The sequence below is a fragment of the Zingiber officinale genome, chromosome 4B (genome assembly GCF_018446385.1).
Source record: "Zingiber officinale cultivar Zhangliang chromosome 4B, Zo_v1.1, whole genome shotgun sequence".
Lineage (NCBI taxonomy): Eukaryota > Viridiplantae > Streptophyta > Magnoliopsida > Zingiberales > Zingiberaceae > Zingiber > Zingiber officinale.
In genome coordinates this window covers 29,394,204-29,406,737 of record NC_055993.1, presented here as the reverse complement: position 1 = coordinate 29,406,737, position 12,534 = coordinate 29,394,204, and the positions used below count along the sequence as shown (strand labels likewise).

Sequence of the window (12,534 nt, the reverse complement as noted above, 5' to 3'; positions counted from 1 at the left end):
TGTTTCCACTGGCCTTGGTATGTTATCAGACAGAAAATTTTGTTCAATGTTGGCACAGGGTAGAGATTACAGAAATGGATAATGACTCACAAGGACTCCTTAAGGTTTGCTTATACCCACACAGGCCCTCACTTCACAAAATTATCTACATTAGGGCCCTGAAAAGAAATACGTTGCACACTTCAAACTAGAATTTTCGTACAGATTATGACTAGGGAAATTGTCATTCACTATGGAAAGGTTTGTAGTGAATGCTTTGATTATGTTCTGAATCCGTCTTTGCTTCCTGGTAGTGTTCATAAGAATGCCTATAATTCATGGGTCCTGCAATGGGAATTAAGCTAATTGACACTTTGCAGTCTTCCTGAGAATCCCACTCGTATTTTTTTTTACCAAATTGTTACTTGAGTCCTATCGGCTAGGTGCCTAGATGATGCAATGACAATGTCCTATGCATTAGTTTACATAATTTGTTCTCTTTTTTTTTTTAATTTAACGATGTGCAACTGAATTAGTTAGTTTTACAGTGCATTCTAACTCTTCCTTTCAATGATCTCTCTCTCTCTCTCTCTCTCTCGGCATCATTAGGCTTTGTTTCATATCTTTGTTTTCATCAGTAGGAATCCACTGTGTGGTTATATTCCGATCTTTATGCTGTGGCATGCTTATGTTACGGCATGTTCCTTACTTTTCCAAATAACATCTATCGAATTGCTATGAATTTGCCCAAGTAAGAGTCCACATGTCTCCGATCACAGTTTTATCCAACAGTGTAGCCTTTGCAGTTGATAATGTAAGATTTCTGTGAACTACCATTTATATGCTAGGAACTTAGGATTAAACTAGGGAAGAAAAGGTTCCAGGCTAAGAATGTAATTGCTGTGATAGGTTTGTTTCCTATTTAGTTATCATTCACCAAACTTCCATTATCTAATTTCAAGATAAGTATTTGATGATTACGTAAATCTTGATGCAGTGCTAAATCCATACCATGATTTGAATGATTGTAGCTGAAACATAAGCTTTCGACAAATCTATGAACAAAATATGTAGTGATTTATGCGGCTGCTATTGGTTGCGTTTAGTATCAGAATGTTGGTGTAACTTGCTTGTATATTTGTCTTGTCAACGATTCAGCATACACATTTTCTGATCCTTTATTGAAATCTATAACATCAATAGAAAACCTAATTATCGTTGAGGATTGGTTTGACCTGTTCACCCATAAATTAAGTGAATTCACGATGGAATTCGCCCCAAGAGCTCTATGCTTTGGTCCTGAAAGGAGACCAAGGATATTGATGAACCTCTAATCATGCTCCTAGCTTTCTCTACGATTCAAAGTTATATGTTTAAAGATGAATCTCATAAACGGTGTACGATCAACCATATTTTATTCATCTTACTCCAATTTATAGTAGATATTATTTTCATAAATTCTTTTGTAATTAACCAGAGGGCGCATTTAAAGTTATTGAATTTTCAAAATGCGCATAACTTTCAGATATCTTAAAGGGTTTACTTGTTTTCTATTTTATCTCTCTCAATAATCACTGTAGTAATGATGTTAGCACTACTGTACTAATGATGTTAGATATTTGATTTTAAAGAACAACATTACTGTGATATTGACTTTTAAAAATTAACATGATTTTGGTGCTACTTAAATTTTAAAATTGGTAATATTGTGGTATTATATTTTGAAAATTAATATCATAATGGAGTTGTTCTTTGAATGTAACATCACAGGAATCCGCGGGAGAAATAAAATGGAAAACAAATACGACCTATGAGAAATTTAAAAATTAGGTGTCTTTTTAAAATTTTACAACTTTAAGTGTGGCCTTTAGTTGTAAATTCTTTAGCTAAGAAAGATGTGACTGAGGGCTAGAATCTTTGATCACAATTTGACACTACTTTTAAGTCACCCTAACCTTAACAAACCTAATGGTTTGTGGTAGGATAAGTGAAAACATGAGCAAGACGGGAACAAATTTCAAGTTTAAAGGCTTTAGAATGATAGAATAGTATTATATATATATATATATATATATATATATATATATATAGTATAAGCCGTGCCGTTATTTTATTAATTTCGAGTTTTGTTTCGCAAAATCTCTCATCACTCACTTTTATTATTTTTCGTATTTGTAAAATTTTATATGTATATAAAATTTAGCTCATACAATTTGATTGACCTCTCTTGTAAACTCGTGATGAAGTCTTGGGGTCAAATCTCAGGGTTAGTGGAGCATAAATTCCTGTAACTTATATAAACTCACCTCACTTGCTACTTGCCTTCTCAGTCACCGTGATTTACCTCCTCCGTGTTGGTCCTAGAATGGTTGACGGAGGACATTGGGGGCGAACGTATTCGTCTTTTGCCAAGTGATGAGATCATAATTGACCTCTCCAACCATGATGAACATTGAGACCGTGTGAGATCGTTGTCGTCGTGAGCTCATGCTGAATCGCAGTCTCTCCGTGGCTGTCGTGAGTTCACAATGTCGTGACCATCAGCTCAAGCTGCAAGTCACAAGCCATCGAAGGAATCCTTTTCCTCCCATCTTTTGTTGTTTCTTCCTTTTCCTTTGTCGTTCTCTTCCCTTCCCTTGAGATAGTTTTCCATCGGTAATTTATTTCCATTCTTCATTTGCACTTTGGAGTAAACAGGGCTTGTGGACCAAGGGAGCTGTCTCCATGACATAGCAAAAAAGGACGTGTACGAAACTCCCATTATGCGAGGTCCTGGGGAAGGATCCATTGTACGCAATTTTATCCTATTTTTTTACAAAAGGTTGTTTCCAGAATTCGAACCCGTGACTTTTTTATCACAAAGTAACAACTTTACCGTTGCGCCAAGACTCCCCTTCATCGTTGCTTTGTCTCCATGGCAAAGCAACACTAAAAAAAAACGTTTGTGAAGAATTTGCCACAAATTAAAAAAAAAAATTTATCACAACAAAAAAATGTGACAATTTATGACAAAAATATTTTCATTGTGAATAGATCATTGTCATATTCTACACCAAATAATATAAATTTGTCATTTTTATCGTCAATTTTATGACGAATTTCATTATTATCATCAATTTTATGACGAATTTCATTTTCATCATAAAATTACAACCAATTTTACTATCAAAATAAAATTTGTCTCACAATTCACACAAACATAAATCTGTAATAAAAACTGTTTTTATCACCAATTGGCGATGAAAATGGATTCATTGCCAAATCTACAATGAATCCAATTTCATCAAAGATTGGCAATGAAAATCAATTATCGTCACAAATATGTAACGAAAATAGGTATTCATCATAGATTTGCGATTTATGTTAATGTGTGACAAAATATTTTTGTCACAAATTTCATCATAAAATGTAAATTTTTTAACTAGAATCTGCCCATTTCTACATGTTTATGTATACAAATATCATATTCATATTCCAAACCTGTTTACAACATACACAATTCAACAGCACATACACAATTTAACATTCTAACACATCTAGGATTCAACATTCCAAACAAGTCATATTCATACAAGTCAAAACAAATATATCCAAAATGAAATCATACCAAAATAAGTCAAAACAAACATATTCATACAAGTCATGCATACAAGTTATCATATTCAAAAATACATAACATTTCTAATCTAACATTATCCAATATCCAAGTTCAACAAGTCATCATATTCAAATGAAAATATCCCTACCAAACCGTCTCAAATCGATGGAAAGATAAAATAAATAAATCATCATCCTCTTCTTCCTTGACAGACACTTCCTTTTCCTTCCATTCTTCTTTTTTTCCTGCATCAAAAAAATAAACAAACAAAAAAAATATCATTTTTAACCCGAAAGAAAATCATATAAATTAACACAAAACTTAATATGTAAAGATTTACTTCCTCTAATAGGAATTTTCAATTTCCTCCACCTTCACCAACCTTAATTATTTTGTTTTTTCAGTGATTATGTTTCCTTTCTTCTTTTGCTTGTTTGCCGACTAAGGCCTGTAATATCGCAAGTTGCAAAACTTGAAAAGTATGCTCATGATAATGAAATCGCATAAACTATAGCTTGATGTAAAGAATTTAACACAAGTTCATACACACTTGTCATCATCCTACTAGAATATAAAGTCACACATCGAGAACAAATAGCGGCAACTCTTCTGCATCAACAGCAATATGCATGGTTTGGGAGGAGTCGACAACATTGGTAGGGTTTAAGGAGCAAGCAGTAGGTTCTTAGAATGACAAAAAAAGAGTAGTTATGAAAGATAATAAGAAAATAACAATTTCATAAAGCAATAATGATACAAGGACAATATACACATTGCACTTGTGAAGTTTGATTAACAAATTATAAACAAATTTCAGTGCAAATTTCCAACTGTTCTTTGTGAACCAGTAGATCAGCTGAAAATAATAGAGATAACAAGATGTATTGGACTATCAGATTGATATTTCGCAAGTTCGTAAATTTGAGCTTAAGCAAAAACAGATGCATGACTTTGTAGTTTCATCAACTGTTCAAGAATTTGAAGGTTTAAGTAGCATACCCATGAAGACGGGAGAATGTTTTTCCAAGTTTGTCCTAACCAAACCAGGATGAACAGAATGTGGTGTGACATTTGCACCTTCGGCCTGTTAATCATGAATGTATTTCTATGAGATAAATTTCTTCTATCTTTTTACAAGTTACTTCTGTTCTTCTTCCTTTTTACAAGTTACATCTGTTCTCGACCATTAGTAGTACCTTCAAGTGCCGCGCGGGCTCATTGGAGTGCAAGATGTTTGTCAATTTGGACTGCCCGTGCGCCAATTTATCATCGTATCTGGAAATTAAACCAGATGGAAACCATCAATTGATTGAATGGAAGAGAACACTAAACTCTTGTGGTCATGAAAATTCTTTCACTATAAAGTCCAATGTGAGCTACCGAGGATTGATTCACGATGCAGCCTTCAATCCCAGTTCTCCCTGCTGTGGTTTTCATTTTCTCTAGGAGAAGATTTGTCAACAAAAAGTGACCTGAAATTAGAAGTACCATGTTAAAATCAAAATCTTGATGAATGCTTGGGATGAAGAAAAGCTGATCTGGGAAGTGTGAAGAACCACACCAAGATGATTAGTAGCAAACTGCATCTCCTCGGAGAGTGGGAACGGGCAGTACATGATACCAGCGTTGTTACTGAAAATAAATTGAATATGTGAGATTTGGCCCAGAAAGCTGAAGGGACATGTAACACAGAGCAGGAGATCCATGCATCTACTCACATCAAGACATAAGGAATTTGTTGGCGAAGGTTCTGACAGATCTGAGTGAGCTAACATCAATCTGTATGATGTCAATTCTAGCAGAAGGGATGGATGCCCTGTAGAATGTTTTGCTTCACATTGTTGGCAGCTTCCAAGTTCCTTGTGCCGATGGTGACATGGGCTCCTCTGCTTCCATCTGGATTTCAAGAAGAATCTCATAAATGCTACCATACCATGGCAGTAAAATAGTTCGTTGATCTAAATTTCCTGGTAAACTGAAGTTTTCAAGATGGTATTTTGTGCATCAAGATCGATTTTTTTTCCGGCAATAAGATTTGGTGCGAAAAAACAAAAACTCATATCCTGCAAACAGAAAATTTTCACAAAATCTATCTATTTAAACTAGTAATCACTTCTCAGGGCCAACCCTTTGATTAGGGATAGAATGTGGAAGATTAAGAAAAGATAACCAAAGGGACGGAGAGCAAATCGGTGATGATGATGGTGAGACGAGGCACGTCGATGCCTTTGGTGATCTGCTTGGCGGTGGCATCGGATCCGAATCTTCTGGGGCCTTTAATGGCGGTGGCTTCCCTAAAGTAACCCATGGCTCACGGCCAGCCTGAGGCGGTGGCCGAGGCAGGGACCTGTCTCACGGCTAGCCTGAGGCGGCTACAATGACGTCAACCAATGCAGTGGTCAGCCTAAGGCAATGCCCGAGGTCACGCCCGGCCTCACCGATATGGTTAGCGGCTGCTAGAGTGTAGAAATTAGGAAGAGCAAAAAATTAGTTATATTATTGAATAAAAAAATATATTAGAAACATATAGTATAAATCTTATATAACTAAGTTAAGAAATTCTAAATAGAAAAAGGAAAAAAAAATAAATTATCCTAATATATATATATATATATATATATATATATATATATATATATATATATATATATATATATATATATATATATAATCTAACATCCCCTCAAACTCACGATAGGGATGGCAATGGGTCGGGTTCGGGTCAGATTTTATATCCTCCATCCTCATACCTATCGGGTATAGGATCTCCGATGGGTATACACATACTCATTAAATGATCGGATATCTTCTATAATTATAATTTTTCTTCTTTCTATCCAATTATTATCATTCAACAAAAATATATTAAAATTAACAACCTATTAAAAATATATATATATATAATTAAAAAAATAGATTAAATATCTATATAGTCTCCTCCTAATATCAACAAAAATAGTAAGTTAATTTTAGAAAAATAAAATTTTCTTTAATATATGTATATATATTATTTAATCGGGTATTCAGGTCGGGTATCGGGTATTGATAGTCCCTCTATACCCTCCTCCATTCGGGTCGGATGTCGGATCCTCTATCAGGTTCGGGTGAAATTGTCATCCCTAACTCACGATGCTATAGCTAGAAGTATTGAGAATTGGTCAGATAAGAAACGAAAGCGTGAAGCGGAATGTGCCTTTGTAAACATATCAGCAATCTATAGATTTGAAAGAATGAAAGATAATGTGATGGCGTCAATCTGAAGATGATGATGAGTAATGTGATAATCAATTTCAATATATTTTGTCCGCTCATAAAAAACTGAATTCGCGTAATTTGAATAGTACTTTGATTATCACAATATAACAAAGTAGGTTGATGAAGAGAGATACCTATATCCGTAAGCAACTAACGCAACTAAACTATCTTACAAGTAGTTGAGGAGGTCATCGCACGATACTTAATTTTTGTGAAAGATCTAGAAATAACATCTTGTTTCTTACTCTTCTAAGAAATGAAGGAATCATCAAGAAAAATCTAAAAGCTAGTGGTAGATTTGTGATTCGTAGGATCATCAACCCAATCAGTATCAGAGTATGAACGTAACTCCAGAGATGAAGTATAAGGAAATAAAAGGTTTTGAAATTGAGTGTCCTGAAGATACTTGAGAATACGAAGAACAACATCCAAATGAACTGTAGTTGGTGCAGCGATAAATTGACTAATCACATGAATAACATACACAATATCTGGGTGAGTCACAGTGAAATAAATTAAGTTTCCAACAATAGTTCGATACAAACTAAGATCCGGCAAACGTGAGTCATCATATGGAGAATATTGAGCATTAGTCTCAATAGAAGTATCAATGACTCTATTATCAATAAGACGTGCACGCTCAAATATATTAGATATATACTTTAACTAAAATAAAAGATAACATTTTGGGGAATGGGCGGTCTTAATGCCCAAAAAGTAGCATTGTTGAAGCCAACCAGAGCAGAAGCCTTACATGGCCGTGTGGATCTACACGGCCGTGTGAGACTTCCAGAGACCAAGCAGGCTGTGGCCGTGTGCACCACACGGTCGTGTAGCATTTCCGTGTGGAGTCACACGGCCGTGCAGGTTTGGCAGAGAGGGAACTGGACATGGCCGTGTGAATCTCACACGGCCGTGTCACGGGGCCATGTGGCGCCCGATTCCCTCCTCTATTTAAACCCTTCTTCATGAATTGAAAGGGGATCTCTCCCCCTTTGGGAGAAAACAAGAGTTTAGTGTTTTGGGTTATGATAAAGGGAGATTCTAGGAGTTTCGGTTTCTTTGTAAGATTTCTTGAATGTAAATGGTTCACCAATTCTTATTCCTCAATTGCCAAACATGTAGAAAGTTGCCGGTTCCCTCTTGCAATAGACAACCGGCTAAGGACTGAGAAATGTATCTAAATAGGATTAATTAGACATGAACCTACGTTGTCCTTACACAGAAGCGCACCTATTACTATGCCTTCCTCGGATATCAACATAGAAGCCCACAACTTATTAATCTATAAAGATACAAGAAGCTAATCATAGAATCCATCCTACTCTCTTGAATATTCCTATTTCCTCTTCAAGATTATCTCTCAAACGTCCTTACACGGGCTTGCACCTGTCACGTGGATCCCTCGGATGATCGAGTGAGAGTTTATCCTTACCAAGTCCATAAGAAATCCAAACAATCAATCAAGAATGAGAATTAAGCACAAACCACCATCAATCATTCAAGATCTAATTGATACAAGCAAGATAATGTCATTGAAACAAGAAAATGGCAAATCCATAAGAGATTACATCAATCCATCATACAAATACTCCCTTAATCCTAGAATACAAGATCTACTCCATGAATCGAGGAAGAAAACCCGAAAGAATAGAGATTACAAGCATTCCATGAATCCCCAATCCAAGAAAACAAGAAGAGGGGAAAAGAGAAAACTTATCTACGAAGAAGCCTTGTCTTCGGATCCAATCCTCGCTCCGGAGCCGGAATCGCCAAGAACTCCCCTTGAATCGCCCAGAAATCCTCCCAAGAATGGGAGGAAACCACCAAATCTTGCCTTCTCCCAAAGGGGGAGAGATCCCCTTTCAATTCATGAAGAAGGGTTTAAATAGAGGAGGGAATCGGGCGTCACACGGCCCCGTGACACGGCCGTGTGAGATTACATCAATCCATCATACAAATACTCCCTTAATCCTAGAATACAAGATCTACTCCATGAATCGAGGAAGAAAACCCGAAAGAATAGAGATTACAAGCATTCCTTGAATCCCCAATCCAAGAAAACAAGAAGAGGGGAAAAGAGAAAACTTATCTACGAAGAAGCCTTGTCTTCGGATCCAATCCTCTCTCCGGAGCCGGAATCGCCAAGAACTCCCCTTGAATCGCCCAGAAATCCTCCCAAGAATGGGAGGAAACCACCAAATCTTGCCTTCTCCCAAAGGGGGAGAGATCCCCTTTCAATTCATGAAGAAGGGTTTAAATAGAGGAGGGAATCGGCGCCACACGTGACACGGCTGTGAGATTCACCGCCATGTCCAGCCTCTCTGCCAAACACTGCAGTGTGACTCCACAAGGCCGAACCTTCTCTGAAATGCTACACACGTGTGGTGCACACGCACCGCTGCTGGTCTCTGAGTCTCACACGTGTAGATCCACACGCCATGTAAGGCTTCTGCTGCAAATCTTGACACTGTGGTGTGCGAGGTTCACACGGCCATGTCATCTTTCTCTTGTTGGTGCCAAACTCCACACGGCCCGAGCTCCATACTAAGGTACACGGCCCGGTGCTTTCTCCCTTCGTCTCCTCCAATGCATGCCCAAAGATGTAGATTCTTCACCAAATCGACTCCTGTGTACAGAAAATGCACAAAAAGCAGATCTCCGAACCAAAAGAGTAAATATGCTAAAAGGAAAGCTGGAAGTATAAAAATGCATAGATCAAGCATGCTCAAAGTATGTAAATGTACGTAAAAACATGCATAAAAGAGTATATAATCTACGCACATCAATTGTATACCCAAGTTTTCATAACAAAACAACAAGCTGACTCAGATTTTAAGGAAACAATTCCACTAGAATCATCACCAGTAATAATCATGTCATTAATATATAATGATAAAAGAATATAATCTGTACTCGTATATCTCACAAACAATGTTGAATCATGATTATTAGGATGAAAACCAAGCAAAGTAATTACTGTAAAGAACTTCCCAAACCAAGCACGAAGTGTTTGTTTGACGAAGTGTTTGTTTGAGACCATAAAGTATTTTACAAAGCTTACAAACTTTACTAGGTTGGTGTGAAATACTAGGAGGAGGTGTCATATAAATTTCTTCATGAAGATTACCATTTAGAAATATATTCTTTACATGCATCTGATATATTTTCCATTAACAAACAGAAGCAACAACAATCAGAGTACAAATAGTCATCAACACGAGCAAATGTTTCCATATAATCTATGTCATACTCCTGAAAATAACCTTTGCAACAAGACAAACTTTATATTTTTCGATAGATCCATCAGATTTAGTTTTGATCTTAAATACTCAACGAGAACCAATAGTATATTTTTCTGGTAGCAACGATACCATATCTCATGTATAAGTCTAATATAGAGTAGTTAACTCCTTAACATAGCATTCTGCCAAAGTGGGTTACGAACAACTTCTCTATAGAATACAGGTTCAAAAAGACAATGAACAGATGCAACAAATGAAGCAAAAGAATGAGAATAACAAGAGTAAGTAAAATCTAGTAGTTTAGTAGACTTATGAACACGAGTGGACTAACGACGGTGGAGAGAAGGATCATCCACAACTTCAAGAGATGATTGGGTAGTGGCAAAAGGAGGAGCATGTGCAGCGGATATTTCAGGAACCAAAATATCATATTCAGTTGACACTAGTAAGAGCTGTGGGTAAAGTTTTCTTAGTGTCGGTATTGAAAGGATCAATGCAAAATAGATCTGACTTTTTCATATTATGCGAACTAGCTAGAATAGAAAAAAAAAATGAAATATGCTCAAGAAACACAATATGATGAGAGACATAATTTTTGACTATAGAGATCAAAGCAATGATATCCTTTTGACTAACACCATAATCCAAAAAAGACAGAGCAAACCGAGGGATTAACTTATTACGCTCAACATGTGTATAAAGGACAAATCACGTACAACCAAAAGCACGCAAAGAAGAATAGACATGAGCATGCCCATACAATTTTTTAAAAGGTGACAAGAAAGATAACTTGTCCGTGGTCTACTAACATAGTTGTGCTCTATTTGGAGTTCCGACGAGACGGAATCGACTTTCCAGTGACCGATGACCAAGTCGTACCCAAAGGGAACGACCATGTTGCGAGGTCATGGTTCATGTAAACCATGTTTCCAAAACTCTAGATTTGATCTTTTGGCTTTTCTATCGTTTGTTTCAAATTTTTAGAATTAGTTTTCTTCCTAAAAAATAATTTAGATTTTTTTTTGATTAATTTTCTTTTCTTAAAGTTAATTTAGATTTTATCTTTTTTTATTAGTTTTTTTACTTTTTCTTTTTTTCTCTGGATTTTTCTTATTTCTTAGGTTTTTTAAATAAGAGTTAAAGCTCTTGTAAAAATATATTGATATTGATGTTTAGTTTAGTTTTAATTTGAATAAATAAATTATTTTCATTTAAATCTAGAGGTGACTCCTCTTTGTTTATGAATTATCTTCCTATGTTTTTCTCTACAAACCTCTAATTCGAACATCGCACCCGAATATTTCTTCTCCTACGTCAGTTGGTATCAGAGTCTTAGAACCAATGGGTGGTCATCGTGGTCATGATTGAGGTGTGTGATAGACAGGTTTTGGCTGAGAAAGTCTCACACTGTGATCATAACACCAAAGATGAGATACTTGATAAATAATGGAGTTATCCTATCGTCTAGCGACGCAAGATCTAGAAGATCGTGAGGTACGTAGTCGAAGTCATGACAAGCAGTTTCTAGCTGAGGAAGTCTCACACTGTGAACATAGTGCCCGAGATCTAAAGGTCGTAAGTTTTTTATTTTAATTTAGACAAAAAAAATTTTGAGAAAAATATGGGCGATAAGATCAAAATAGTCGATGATTCAATTTATGATGAAGATGAAACCGAGTCAACTAGCGAGCCAGTATATGACGAGGTACTTTATGGTAATGATTGTGAGATTTTGGTCTTATTTGAAGATGCAGTTCGTGCTATATCGGAAGACAGTGTGAAGAAAAGGAAGACTATGGATGTTGAAGATGCTATTTTGAACTCGAGGTCAAGTTCTTTTCAACCTAGAGTGTTTGATGCAGGAGCATACAGAGACACAGTAATTTCATATCATCCAACATGGTCATGTTCCCTTCCGAGTTATGACAAGAAGAAAATGAAGCTACTACACTCCCTTTTGGACCTTGAAGAAGGACGATCGAGAGTACCGACAAGGAAGATGACTTGCTTGTGGCCTCTTAACGTGGTTGTGCTCTATTTGTAGTTTGGATGAGGTGGAATTAGCTTTCTAGTGGCTGACACGTCCAATTCATGCCCCAAATGAACAACTCTATTGTGGTATCATGTTTCACGTGAACCAGATCTCCAAATCTCTAGATTTGGTCTTTTAACTTTTCTTTTATTTGTTTTAAATTTTTAGAATATATATATATATATTAGTTCTTTTTATTTCTTCTTCTTCATTTGCGATTTTTCTATTATAACATTTTCTTATTTCTTAGATTATTTAAATAAGAGTTAAAGTTCTTGTAAAAATATGTTGATGTTGAGTTTTGTTTTGATTTAAATAAATAAATTATTTTCATTTAAATCTAGAGGCGGTTCCTCTTTATTTACAAATCATCTTTTTATGTCTTTCTCTGTAAATATCTAATTCGAACGTTGCACTCAGAGTTT

At 36.0% G+C, this 12,534-nt stretch overlaps 1 long non-coding RNA gene across 4 annotated transcripts; it reads right to left on the bottom strand.

The window, feature by feature from the left end:
* Positions 1 to 3,566: 3,566 nt before the first annotated feature.
* LOC121977471 lies at positions 3,567 to 6,034 on the bottom strand. 4 transcript variants are annotated; one of them, XR_006110854.1, is made up of 7 exons: positions 5,296 to 6,034; positions 5,139 to 5,209; positions 4,958 to 5,049; positions 4,774 to 4,852; positions 4,577 to 4,661; positions 3,918 to 4,025; positions 3,567 to 3,822 (listed from the first exon to the last, which is right to left on the bottom strand). It is a non-coding gene; the product is annotated as an uncharacterized LOC121977471 (long non-coding RNA). The 4 variants fall into 4 exon arrangements; XR_006110853.1 differs by having other exon boundaries at positions 3,960 to 4,025; XR_006110855.1 differs by having other exon boundaries at positions 3,567 to 4,025; positions 5,296 to 5,473; positions 5,748 to 6,034.
* Positions 6,035 to 12,534: the final 6,500 nt, after the last annotated feature.